Source organism: Zerene cesonia, chromosome 18 (genome assembly GCF_012273895.1).
Source record: "Zerene cesonia ecotype Mississippi chromosome 18, Zerene_cesonia_1.1, whole genome shotgun sequence".
In the NCBI taxonomy this organism is placed as follows: Eukaryota; Metazoa; Arthropoda; class Insecta; order Lepidoptera; family Pieridae; genus Zerene; species Zerene cesonia.
In genome coordinates this window covers 3,206,683-3,221,367 of record NC_052119.1, presented here as the reverse complement: position 1 = coordinate 3,221,367, position 14,685 = coordinate 3,206,683, and positions in this window count along the sequence as shown.

Sequence of the window (14,685 nt, the reverse complement as noted above, 5' to 3'; positions counted from 1 at the left end):
TTAAGTCCTCTATAAAATTTATTAAATCTATAAACATTTTAACAGATATAGTTATTTTTTTAGATATAACTCTATAGCACAAAGATAAAAGTACTTAAGAAAAAAAAGGTGTGTGTGCGATTCACACATGATAGGAGTGAAACTTCAATAAATCGTCAAAAGAATGAATAAAATAGTATGTATATTTCTGTCTCATTCTTTGCCGGCTTCATTCTTCACATTTTTGTATTTCTGCCTCTTACCTGTCGTTTTTCCGTTGCATCAGGTTTGAAATCACAACGATTCTAAAGAAGTTTCACTTCAACTATGAGATTTGTTAAGCAGTTAACTTCTCTCAGTCAAATATAATTAAATAATTTGCTATCAGAGCAGTCCACAAGCTAGTAACCATGAACGCGCATTAGAGTTGGACCTTATTAATGATCGAAATACAACCGTCTAACTCGTTACGGCTGCAATATATAAAGCAATGCTTTCGATTCCTTCTCGGACCTCCGATTTCGAATATTCGAGATGTCACAATCCGACCGCGTTTGGTACTCACTATTTGTACATAACTTATGTCGATTTAAATGGCAGTTGCTATGGAAATAAAAATTTAAGGTTAATTTCAAGAGTTCAATTTAAAAGTATTGTCGGGGTTTCCTCCTTTCTTTTAAACATAGTATTTAAATGCATAACTTAAATATACTACAAACTTCTAATGACAGATTTGTTTAATATTAAAAGCATGTTGTTAACAAACTTATTTAAAATATTCCCCTTTCGCTGTAGTTAAAATTTAATATGCGACATTATAAACATACTTTCCGCATTAAACAAATGGAAATTTAATGCATATTTTCATTACCCCCACCAGTTCCGCCCTCGCAAAATAACTTTATGAGTACATATTATAAAATTATATCTCTAACCATTTTAAAATACGACTGAACATGACCTATCGCAATATATACTACCCAGTATATTACTATGTTATCTGTGATATCATTAAATAAGAAAATTAAATATATGTTTTTCCATAATTCTCTTTAAGTGCAAGTCGTAGTGAAATAGCCAGCGCTAACCTCAACAATAAAAAATAAAGAACGACGTTTTAGGACGATAATAGTTAATTTTAATTGTTATTTATTTCAATAACAAACATGTAGTAATTTCTCTTGTCATCCTCATCAGCCACACCCGTAAGGGATAGTATGTAACATTATGTATGTGTTTATCTAGGTCACATATAATATAATATACCTTTCTATAATCTAGGCTAAAACCAACCTTGTATGTTAAGCTTTATCCTAATCCTTTCAGCTTTGTTTGTGAGGTGAAATAACATACAAATATCTACGTAACTATAAGACTACCAGTACCAATCAGCCTTCTGTGTCCTGCCAGACCGAAACATATGTGTGTGTAGATTACATATTGTTATAAGTGTTTCATAATTTTCATTTTTAATAAAGTAAATATTTCGATTTCAAATCCTTGAAATTGCTTCACTTTTCTGTTTAGGTATTTATTTTTATTCTTCTTTCAAATTGTAAGATTTCCTCTCAATGATGGCCATCTCGTTGGTACTGTATTAGAATATCTAGAAATCCCTTATAACTTCTGTAATTATTACGTATTTTTTTTTATATTTTCCGTTTATTCTCTTATGTATTATTGTTTTGTTCTTGTTTTTCTTTTTATTTTCAACTTATGTCTTGTGTAGTTTCTGTTTAAGTGTATTATTTTTCTCTTCATTACTATTCATGTTATTTATAAGAATTGTTTTTAATACGTAAATTATAATGCACATAAAATTAATAATAAAGCAAACAAGCATATGTCTCCATTCACATAGAACGTAAAACATAATGTCAGTTACACCTCGGGGCATACCCCTATTTATAACTAGACGAGTCATAATTTTAAAACAGAAAAGTCATCACAAGCTGACCATAAACCCCCAAGGCCCATAATGTATCGGTACGCTACATGAGTTTCCACTTTGCGACTCATAAACGCGTCTTTTGTTAACACGTCCCACGTCGGACCTATAAAGCTTGGCGATATTACGAATGCTATAGGTATATTTGAACAAGTGTTGGTTCACTTCACTTTCAATGAACAAAAAATAAGAAAATCTGTTCTGTGTGGATTTCTTCAACAGTACGTACCTTTAAGTAACAAAGCCCTTGCTCTTACTTTAGTTATAGCTTTTATATAACATATTAACAAATAATAAAAGGAGCACATTTTATTTGTGACAACCATTACTGCATGAATTCATTATTTAAAACACGACACACAATCGAAATATGAAAATGGAAAAAAAGTAAGAATAATTATAAGTAGTGATATATCCGCGTTAGTTACATTCAATATTTCCTATCCTTATTTCAAAGAAAGAAGCGCTAACAATGTTACCTCAGTTTGTCATAAACATCTCCCCTTGTCATGTAAATTACTATGTATAGTGCTCCTGCTTTTGGATGTACACAAACAGAATTGTAAGTATTCGAATACAAACATTCAATTTCGTCTCAAATTCGTGCTCAAAACTTTATCAGAGTGCTGTGGGGTTAATTTAAACCCAAGCTGATAAACGATATAAAAGTTTTCAGGCTGAAACTGCTGGTAAAGTTTGTTCCGCCATAAATCCTTAGTCTGGAACCGGTAGGTGTTAGACACATAAATATCGTCCAAGTCGTGTCCTGTCAGGGTCCTCAATATATTTATTTTAAACAAACAGCTCGTGTGCGAGCGAGAATGTTGTGCAATGTTTACGGATTGAGAAAGGATTACAACGGGACCAAAGAATAGTATCACGAGTGTAATATTTCTCTAGGCGTTGTAGTGCTTCTAATGGTGATTGCATTTTGAACATGCGAACAGCATGCCATGCTTGCGTTTGAGTGTTGTTGTCAAGTGTTTTAGTTGTATCGAAAGACATTACAAAATTTTTATTTTTTCACTTCTATAAGCTATGTTTCAACGTAAATATGATACTCTTCACTAATATTTTAGTAAGTCAAATAGACTGTTACTTTTACGTGAAAATTCTTATCAAAAATGTTATTATTTATTAAATCATTTCTAAAATAATAAGGTTATATGTCTATGCATAAAAGAGGTATGATAACATAACCAAAATTATATTCGCACCTACAACATAAAAGGAAATGAGGTAAAAAATATTTCGTTGGCAACCCTAGCCCAGCCTTAGATGATAACGTGCGCTTTGAAGTCGTTTCGCGCGTAATACAGCCTCGGTTCAATGAACTTTCAAACGGTCGTGCTTAACTGTATGGAAGACGAAAAATATAATAGTAGTGTGCTTATAATATTTACGTCGCAGTTAAAGTTTATCATAATTTATGTTAAGCATTATAAATAAGTATTAAAGACCTTTTCTTGCATTTTTCAAAGGAAGAAAAAATATATTTACCTGTGACCAATTTTGTATAGCTAGGAATATTATGAAAAAGTTAATAACACTGTTTCTTGTATCATAAGTCAAGGTACTTCCATTTAACTCAACCTTGCTGCATCTTTTAAGGAGGATTGATTTATTTCAGATTCAGTTACAGCCCGATTTGTTTAACTCATTATTCGTCATCAGCCCACAGGTATATGTTCCCACTGCTGGGACACGGACCTCCTATGAGGATATTGTTTACCTCAATTACTTCCATAGTATAATTTCTTATGGTATTTTACTATAATGGGGACGATTAACGAACATTGAAAGAATATTTATTTTGCAAATAGCAGCATGGCATGGTATCTACAATTTAGGGTCTAGGGAGTCATTGTGTGTTCATTTTAAAACTAGTTGTATTCTAACAGTTGCGTCACAATAAATACTTAGTAAAATACAATTTATGTACAAGCAGCATTTATATTCATTCATTATAAACAATAAAATTCAAAACTTTGGTGGTTCAAGCAATAAGAAAATTCCTCGCCATGTATCTAGTTAAAAATTTCAATCATTTGTAATTCTTTGTAAGCAGCGTATGAATTTATTTCTAAAATATGAATGTAAATAAATATATTATATAAGTATCGTTAAAATGACATTCCACTTTTTTTCACGTTACTTTAAAAGTATACATAAAAAATAGTTTTTGATTTGAGTTAAATAACATCAAAACATCCATTAGTTGCGTGATTCGAATATATAAAAGTTGCATAAATCTCGGGTCTGCAAATGTCCTCATATTCATGAGGGACATCATTCAGGGAAGTACATCCGTACTCCACGTGAGCTATGTTAACTACATTTCATTTTAGAGCACATTACGTTTAATCTTGCAATATCACTGTTTTCAATATATCATAAAGGCTATTATAACAATAGTATTAAGAGTTGTCATAATAGAATTTAGTAGATCATCAATGATGCATTAACATTATTAACGCTGTCACATTATTTATAAATAAGCAATTCAATAAAACATATGAAAAATGTATGAAAAATGCGACAACAACTTTTTTATGCATACATAATAATATACTCATCACTACATAGTATAAAACAAAGTCACATTCTTTGTCCCTATGTCCCTATGTATGCTTAAATCTTTAAAACTACTTAACGGATTTTGATGGGTTTTCTTTCAATAAATAGAGTAATTCAAGCGGAAGGTTATATGTATAATAATATCTATTAAACTACTTCAACGCGTGCGAAGCGGCTTCGCACGCACTAGTTTATAATAAAGCAATATAGTCAATGCAAGTATACAATCGATTGATATAAAATACCTATATATAACCAGGATTAACTTTGCAGTCTCAGGTATAAAGTTGTTAGATGCACTAACTATATACCTACGTGATCTTTAGAACCTTGCAATTTGCGATACCATCAGAACTGTGTACTGAATTTTATAAGAAACTCTAGTACATGTGATTTAGTTATGATTTCATGTTCTAGGAAATTGTGGTCATGTCAAACGTATAATTATGTTCATGTGCAGGATGATTCTGAAAATATTAATGCCTGTTTCCAACACGTTTACTCTGCATTGTCAGCACAAGCGGAGAAGCAGTGTCAATACTGGTACTATTCTCTATATAAACAATCCGTTAACGTATTACATATAAAATAGTTCGGATTGTTACTATATATTATTTGTATTACAAAATCTGTAACTTTGAATTGAATCAATCAACAATCATCAGAGAAAAGTCTTAAAAGTTTCTTTCATGATTTATGACTAACTTAAAAATCATGAATTAACTCTCCAATGAAACAGATCACATTATTGTTTTCTACATTACAATAGTTACTGAAAATAATATCGCTTAATTAATTAACCACTTTAATTGGGCGCCGCTTTTCACTCGAGCGTTCGTGGGTATTGTATTACCTCGAGATATTTCCTAAACAACTCTCGTACGTCATTCTGTCACCAGTATACAACTAAATCAACTCATTAATGCGTGTTTCGACAATAGACTGGATTGAGCAAAATTTTCTATCCCCAACAAGATGGAGAACTTGCCAAATAAATCAGCGCCCTCTAATTTATCAGGGCGAGAAGAAATTTCCTGGCGTGCTAAAGAAAATCGCAAATTGATGGAATCCAGAAATTCCCAGCCCAATACCCACTGAAGCGTGGATTTAAATGAATTTTTACGTTGCTCATTCATTGCTAAAGTACTTTTAATGCCTTTTTCGAAAGTAATAAGCAGCGTGTTAAAGGCGGAGTAATATTTGAATTTTCCTGTTGAATAATTTGTTTAATACGCCAAATAATTTGTTCGATAAATATTGTTAAACATATCTCACAGAAACAGCGACACTTAATAATTAATGTACTAACATATATTACTTTTACTCTTCGAAAAGGGTTTTAATAATATGAATTATTATTTCAGCAATAATTGGAAATTTCTTAATCCATATTTGCTTTCATATATATTTGTAAATACTAAAACAACAACAAGTTCGACAATAATTAGTAAATCTTCTAATCCATGCTTGACTACGACTAAAATAAATTAATTACCATCCGACTTTTATATGCTTGCTTATAATAAATGAGTTATAAAGCTGTACATTAATATAGCCCAAAAACTCCTCATAAAAAATTAAACAAAATGTTTTCAGTCTAATATAAATAGCCCCACTTAATATCATAAGTCATGTAACTGTACTGTGACCTCAACATATATTTTGCAAAAGAAGCCCGTTTATTTAAACTTTATAAACGACCTGAATTAATGATTTTATAAGCTATATGTGTTAGTGTTACAGTCCTTATAGAAAATTTTTATTTTTTAACAGTGAAACGCACACACTACAGTACTAATGGTATGAATTACCTAGCAATTTACTGGGGCGATATGAGAATGGTGTAAGATGCTGATGCTATTAGGTTTTAGCTTAATACAAAGGCTTTAAAAAACAAAATTATCATTTAACATTTCACTGCACCTTGATGCTACAATATACATGCATGTAGAAAATACTATAAAAAGTATTTATGCTATTTTTATAGTAAGACAATAATTTAATCAATACGTAAAAGTCTGGATTACGTGCGTCTGGATGGTCGTAAATGTAAGTCATTGCAGAATACTAACATTATGTGCCTAGTACAATTGAAGTTTAGGTGAAAATGGTCACCAAAATGTAACTGAAATTCGAATATCACGACTTCGCAGATACTTTATAGTGGGGTATATTGAAGAAAATGTAGCAAAGATAGGAGAAAAGTGGGAAAATGAACCATTTCTATTCGAGTCCAATCGAGAGCCCGTCGAGATATCTTAAAACAAAATGCTGCTTGGAATCGTCCCGGCTCAACTATTTTCATTTTGATCCCACATTTTTCTGTAAAAATAAGGCTAAATGTTTCCAATTTTTGTGAGAACCGCATTGGACTGAATCAACGTTCCTTTATTCGTTTATACAATGTTATTTTGACGTATTTTATGATACAAGGCGTAACTTAAATTGAACACTGAATAAAAAGGGTGTACTAAAAGAGAAATAATGAAGATAATATTTAATGTCGGTTAATATTGGCAGGCATAAAACTGGGAAGCAATTAGTAGTGCAGATCCGACGGTCTGGCGTCCAGCCAGCGAAATGCGCCAGGACTATTGTTCTTCTGATTGATCCTACAGGACTGTGGTTGTGAATAGCCCTCGAAATATGCGTAACTTGCGGCTATCCAATGCATGACGGCTGACATACAATGTTTCATAATTACTAATGCGTGGTAATAAAGGACTTGTTTAAACAAAATAGGTATATAAATGTTTTTATAACATTGAACGATTTATTATATAGTTAAATTTCTACAAATTGACATTTCTAACCGCTTGCATAAAACCATGAAACTTACATGATAGAAATCACACCATATATCCTGTATTTAGGATACTAGAGGTCTGGCCAGCTTCGCCCGTGGTACTTATATAGCCTAGAGACTTCCTCAAAAAATGGGCTATCTAACAATGAAAGAAATTTTCAAATCGGATCAGTAGTTCCTGAGATTAGTGCGTACAAACAAACATACAAACTCTTCAGCTTTATGATATTAGTATAGATACTAAGATATATACTATAAGCATAATAGACATATTTGACTGATCAATCGAGTAGGTTAAGATCTAAATTCTCTAATCAAGAACTAAAACATAATCTAACTTCGCTCATGAATCTGTCTTTAGAATGTTTCATGTGTTCTGTCGTTACTTTAGCATTTTGATGATGATATGAATACAGAAAACCATATAAATGCAAATCACTGCGTAGTACTGAGATTAGTGGCATGAGTTCAATTTTTAATTTGCATGCAGACACATTTAAGGGGATGTATTGCACCGAACATGATTTGGCCGCAGGCGGAAGGAATTCGAGAGCCAAATTTGGGGTCGATCGCATACTATCTACATTGGGACGTTGGGAAAATCGAATGCTTCATTCGCAAGAAAATCTGGGAATTGTTTTGCTTGCCAATAGCGTTTTTATTATGATTTCTTGTGATTTTCTTCTCCAAATTCGTATTTATAAACATAATCTATCAGCCCTTATTGCCCATGAAATTATTATCAAACTATTATATTATAAATGTTTAACGAGTGAATTTAATTTTTAGAGAAATATCAAAAAGATACACCTAAAAAAATATACAATAATAAAAATAATTCCATGGTTTTTATTTCAACCGGCTGTGAGCAGTTCTTTTATGCAAAATTTGTTTATATAGTACTAAATGTCAATAGACCTTCTTAGATAATTATGTTATAGATAAGGTAAGTAAATTAGAGTAGGTATACTACTTCTAATAAATTTGAATTCTTAATTTTGTTTATAATGATTAAAATTCCGAAATCCTAATAACATTGATGATTACGCAATGAATCAAACACAATAACCTAATCATACCATTATTTGTGCACAATGTGGAAGTAATTTGGTAGATATTATAACATTATTTGGTGTTGCCAGACACATAAAATACGATAAAATCGGTAGGTTTTAGCTGATAACTGGACGGCAGCCAGGCTTTCACCGCGGGCTAAATATTGAAATTCGGAGAATATTACAATAAATGGAAGTTGGAAAAGTTGTTTATTGCAGAAAATATAATTTATTCTTTAAAATACATTTTGTATTCAATGTCGATGCAATACTAACGTTGAGAGCTTTAAGTATTTTGATTACTGCATTTTGTGAACTAGCAACATATTAATATGAAAAGGTAAATATTATATAGAAGAAAATAGAAGAAAAGTCCCAATATGAAACCAAAGCTCTTAATTCGAGCCGAAGTACCTGTTAATGAAAAAAGAGAATGTACGTATGGAACTTATGTTTTAAAACTTTTTTGGCCATATCTACATTTTGTCTCTCCAAATTAGACATGAAAATGTTTGGAATTAGCGCTCCAAAATTATAACATTTAGTTGTTAGAAACAAACATTAGGGGTGTAAGTTTTAATTGCTTTTGTCAAAGGCAACAGAGACGTAATTAAAATATTACTTAAGACTTTTCAGCGACAAAGAGGAATGCGGAAAAGATTAGCGGTCTAAATTTGTTGTCCTTGTGTTATTGTTAGCGTAATAGACGTTAATTTAGTAATAAATACATATTTTCGTCAAATACTTGTACCTTGTTTTTTTATATGTTTGTGTTTTTCCGCACTGAAAATATGTTCACATAAAGTGTACATGTAACCTAATCAACACACCACAACCTGGGAACGTTGAAGGTAAATATTTCAATCCTGCTCTACGTATATTTTGCTGGCGAAAATTTTACGAAATAATAATGAAAATGAGCCTTTTAAAGCAGTTTTAAATGCAACGTCATTAAAATGAAAACGAATTCACCATCAAAGAGAAAAATGTTTCCTCGTAAACAATTTTAACGGTTTTGACAAAACTTTATGCAACGTGTTCTGAATATTTCATTGTTATTGTGATGTGCACCCCAATTGCTTCATTGTTTAGTATTGTTCGTGGTTTATGTAAAGGAACCGGTAAATCAGACTTAAAATATATCGCCGTAAATGACTTACATTTGGTGTATTTGATAGCATTAATGTATGAAGAATATTTTGCTAAGCAATTAATTTATGATATAAAATATGAAACTTTTTAATTATTACGTATAGACATCATATGTACAAATGTCGGTTATTTCAAGTGGTGAAAATTTTTATATCACCATTTTTCTTCACCAATATTCAACCTATCATTTGTTAAATATATTATAAACTTTCACAACGATAATTTCATCTAAACGCATACTACTGTAACCATATACTTTGTATATATATGTATTAATAATCCACAAAACTTCACCACTTCTTTCACATTTGTTAGAGATCTTAATCAAAACTCGCTATGAATTACTGTCGGAGTAAGGAACTGCGCCCAATAAATTCACACATTGCTACTGTAATTCATGTCAGGTCCGTTGATTTATTTTCTGAACACTCAAGTATAAATAACATACAGTTATGGGGTAATTAATTTAGTAACATGATATATAATACTTACTTGATCAATGTTTACTTATAAATTCTGGCGCTCCTTGTATAATGTTTAATACCATTTTCGTGAAAACATTAGTACTAAGAACGAACTCACTAAACAACGAATGCAATGATGAATTTATTATCTATGGTTACATATAAACCGGCCGCGATATTTATACGATACACATATTTTTAAATCAATTTTATTTACTCTGTAATTAAACATTGTATTAACTTTTTCCCCTGATAAACTCCTATTGTGTAGGTACAATCTAACAACAAACAAACTAAAACAAAACAACCTATTTCCTATACATAAACGGTAAACACATGGAGACTAGTGAGGAAAGGATTGCAGTGCAGGAAATGAGAAGGCAGAACTTGATTGGATAAGGGATTTGACTCTCTCAGCGACCGGAACGTTTAAATTGTTACTATTTTACGTTTATCATCATTATGTCTAGAATAACTCCCTTACAACGAATGTTATATGAAGGTATTCAATATGTTTGCCTCTGTAACACAATGATTCCAGAACTAAAATACATACAAAGGCATATCATACATTACATAACATTTAATGTATGATGTTATATAGGTTCGAAGATGGATGCATTAGTCTTACTCTTACTCTGACTCTTAACTGAAGTATTGGAACATTTATTTAATATATGATTTGTACGGAGCAAAATGGAGTATTTAGTTTTTCATATACGTTAAATGCTCAAATCCTTCAGTTAAGAGTAAGATAATGCATCCATCTTCAAACTTTCAACTCTTTTACCTACCTTACCTATATTAATATAATCATAAAGGAAAATAAACGCTATCAATTAACATTATGGAAACTATGGAAGCAAGTATTAAGCATACCCAAAGAAAGATACATACGTTCTATCGATAAGAAAATCAGTCATACATCATCTACGGTCAGCTAACTTAGTTTTAAACTTGGACATAGATATTACGAACTTTGGCGTCATGCTGTATAGGGTTTGTCTCATCTACATTATTTTTCATTTAACCTATTAAGTATTAGATTAGTATTTTTGTATCAAATTACATATTTTATCTACATTATAATATACAACTATTTCAACGTGCCTACCCCATTCAAGCATTCAATGTATCATATAACCTAGTATGGTATTGTGTTATCTGTGGTATAACTTAAAAATAAGATGCAACGTACAGCCCACACTCCAAGCATGTAACACCATAATATTCGATTTGTATGAGGGCTAGATATAAGGCAAGTGAATGCTAAAAAAGTGACAGCCCTACCTGAGTTATTCAAGCAAATATGTGAGCTACAGATAGCATTGGTCTTGGAATATATTACAGTTATGCGGCTTAACACTCTTGCCTCGATAAGCCTTCTATGACTGCACTACAACTTGGGCGTTAGGGAGCTTGAGTTCCATAACATTTTATTTCTTTCCAATATGCGGATATGGTGCATTCTACATAGAGACTTTGAAGGATTCTGCAGTATATATAGAGACGTTACATGATTATCCATTTTGAGAAAAACATTAGTTATATATTCATCATGTCACATACAATTTTTCATGTAAGTATATTAATTGTATGATTCTATCGAGCAACAATTAAATAAATATACTAATTGCTTAGCTAATATATTTTGCAGATAATATTCACTATTTTGGAAGTGAAAAACAGTAATTCTATGTTGAGAATGACAAACAAATCTACCTATAGATTAGTCCTGAAATATGCAAAAAAACTGAGTCAATCTTACTAATTATAATCGACAGCCTCGCAAATCAATTATTGTGTGATCTCATTCTAGCTTTTATTTATAATTGGGCGGAAAAACAATCAAAGAGACTTTTTTTATTACGTATATAATAATCACTGCTTATAAAGCTTATGATTATTAATTTGTTTGTTTTAAAATTTTAAAAACAAATTTAAAATATTGTATTCTGTCGCCATTTCACCTCCCCACAGCTAACTATCTCAGCCTTAAAAAAAATTCAACATAAACTAGAAAAAAGTCTATATTTTCGAAACCCACAAACAACATCGTTCCAAAGCTGCAGCGCTATTTACAAACAAGTTTTCAATGAAACCTGAGCTCCTGACATTGATCGCTCTGGGATACGGCCTGTGTCTAACACAGGCTGAATAGGAAATCATGCTCCGCTTGGTACATCAGAAATTACATGACTCAGATTCAACGAGAATTCTAATTAAAAGTAGGTCAGGCTTACACCTAAGAGTGTACGTTTTACGATGTTTCCATTACACATAAGTATTATTTAAATACAAAACATACAAAGCTATGTTATTGTATCCTTCTATCGATGAACTATTTAAACAAAGTGCGCTATGATCGTCAAACATACCTACCAATAAACTTTTATTACGAAACAGTCATAAATTTGGTTGTTAGAGTACTATAAAACAAAACGATGACAACTCATGGGACAATTTCTCCAAGCAATATTCCTAAACACTTAAGAATCAATAGCCAAGATAATTTTAGAGAGCTCTTAAAATATTGGGTATTCGCGTCATAGCCAGAAGCTATCTGCGTTTAACGGCCATCCTTAAAAAAAATCGTGATTTACAATCATTTTCTCTCGAAGGAAGCTATAAAATGGTCCCCTGTCATACCCAAAAGGATTCGCAATCGAGTGGTAATCTGAACAAATATTTGGACGACAAAGTGCCCCAATTGCTCTCCATATACCTAATATGAAAGATTTATTCATAGTAATATTTTTGATGACAGAGCCCTCACGAAATTTTATGAATCGAATATGTAAAAACGTTCGGCTATAAACTTTTAATCACATCCGAATATCTGAAAATGTTCCATATATCTTTATCGCTTTTACACTTTTAATGACTATCATATATAACGTTATATGTTTTGTATATTCAATAGATTAACTTAAATATTCTACTAATAATAAACAATTACTTACGGTTCAGATTCTAAATAAAATGATATAATTACATTTATAAGAAAAATCAATAAGAAAACACCATCCCAATATAGAGTATATTAAGTATGGTGTACGTGTCCACTACAGTATTCTTATTCACATGTGCACAAAATAGCACGTGTGCAAGTTTTAAGAACTGCAATATTGGCAGATTCGGTGTCCAAGTCCGAGAAAGTTTGGCAAGAAGTATGCCACAATAAGTTCTGATTGTGGTCCGCTTGACTCAATACCGGGCAACTTGGAGTCGACAGTAAGCGATTAGATCAAGTCGCGCACGTAGTTCATTGGATAAACGTCAAACTTGACGTATTGCTGCGTGCAGCGGTGGCCATTTCTTGAGTGGTATCAGTTGTGGGATGTAAGTCACAGTTGATTAAACTATATAACCTTCGATAGAATTAAATGATTATGCAATTGATACACATGTAGATAAATCGCTTCTCTTATTAATAGTTGGAACATTTACAGCAATTAAATGCACCCATGGCAAAAGTTTCTCATATCCAGAAAATTTAGAATAAACCATAACTTTATTCTTTATTCGTTAACCTGAAATCCTTGTCTTCTTAGACTGAAACAAAGCAAAATAGTTTATTTTATTCACCGCTCAAAGCTCTTAACTTAAATAGAGCTAGATTATCAATCCAATACATTATGATCTATGTCTTGTTCTTGTATGTACGGGTGACAAATACCTCGGAAGCCACTACAGTGAATCGGTTAATAGCTCTGAGAATAGCTAAAATATAAGTAACTAGCTGGAAGCGGCTTCACCCGTGTGGTACCCGGATAAAATATAGCTTTTGTGTTAATCCAGTTTATAATCTCTGTATCAAATTTCATATTGAAATTTCAGATCTTAAGAGACGTTTTGAGTGATCGAATAGCAAACATCCATATATTCTTACAAACTTTCGCACAATATTAGTAGGATATTAGAAAATAGATTTTACTAAATTGAATATTTCTGAAGGCGAAGTAAAAAATTGTTTATATTGTATGGAATAAAAGTAAATTTTTTTTCTACATATTACAACGTATCTAACTTGATATAAAAGAAAACGTAAAAGTATCCTGATTACTTTGAAAATTATCTCAAATTGGTTATAGTTCTACCTTTGTGTTTTAACGTTCCTAAGCTTTAAGAATGAACAGCTGTGTAATAAAAATGAAAAGATAACTCCATTCTGTTTTAAATATACCAGCTCAGATTTATATCACCCAGAAATAAAATGAGATTTTGTTCATGTGCGAATGCAATACAATACGTTATCCGAGTGATCTTTTATAGTTGAACGAAAAAGTGTTTATTCACAATCGTAGCAATTTGTTTCGCAGTGCGTTGTTGAGGAATATTTATGTGCAAACATATTTGACGGTTTCATTCGTGGTGCGTTTTTAAGTCTAGCGCACATAAGTAAACTTCTGTTTAAATTAAATAATTCTAATAAAATTTCATTTGCGTCATAAAATTCTTTCAAGAATTTTATATTAAAATGTAGGGTACGACAAGAAAACGTGCTAAGGATGCGTAACTCTTTCTCACAATTATTTGAAGTTATTTACGAACGGGGTTTGTTGCTTTACGTTGATAAATAAGCCTTGTAAAACATATAAATTGACAACGTATAGTCATATAGTCATAGACCGGGAGATGATGACACAAATTACTAGGTCATTTGTACCAGTATGGCGGTTCTTCAGTGGTCTAATTACGTAA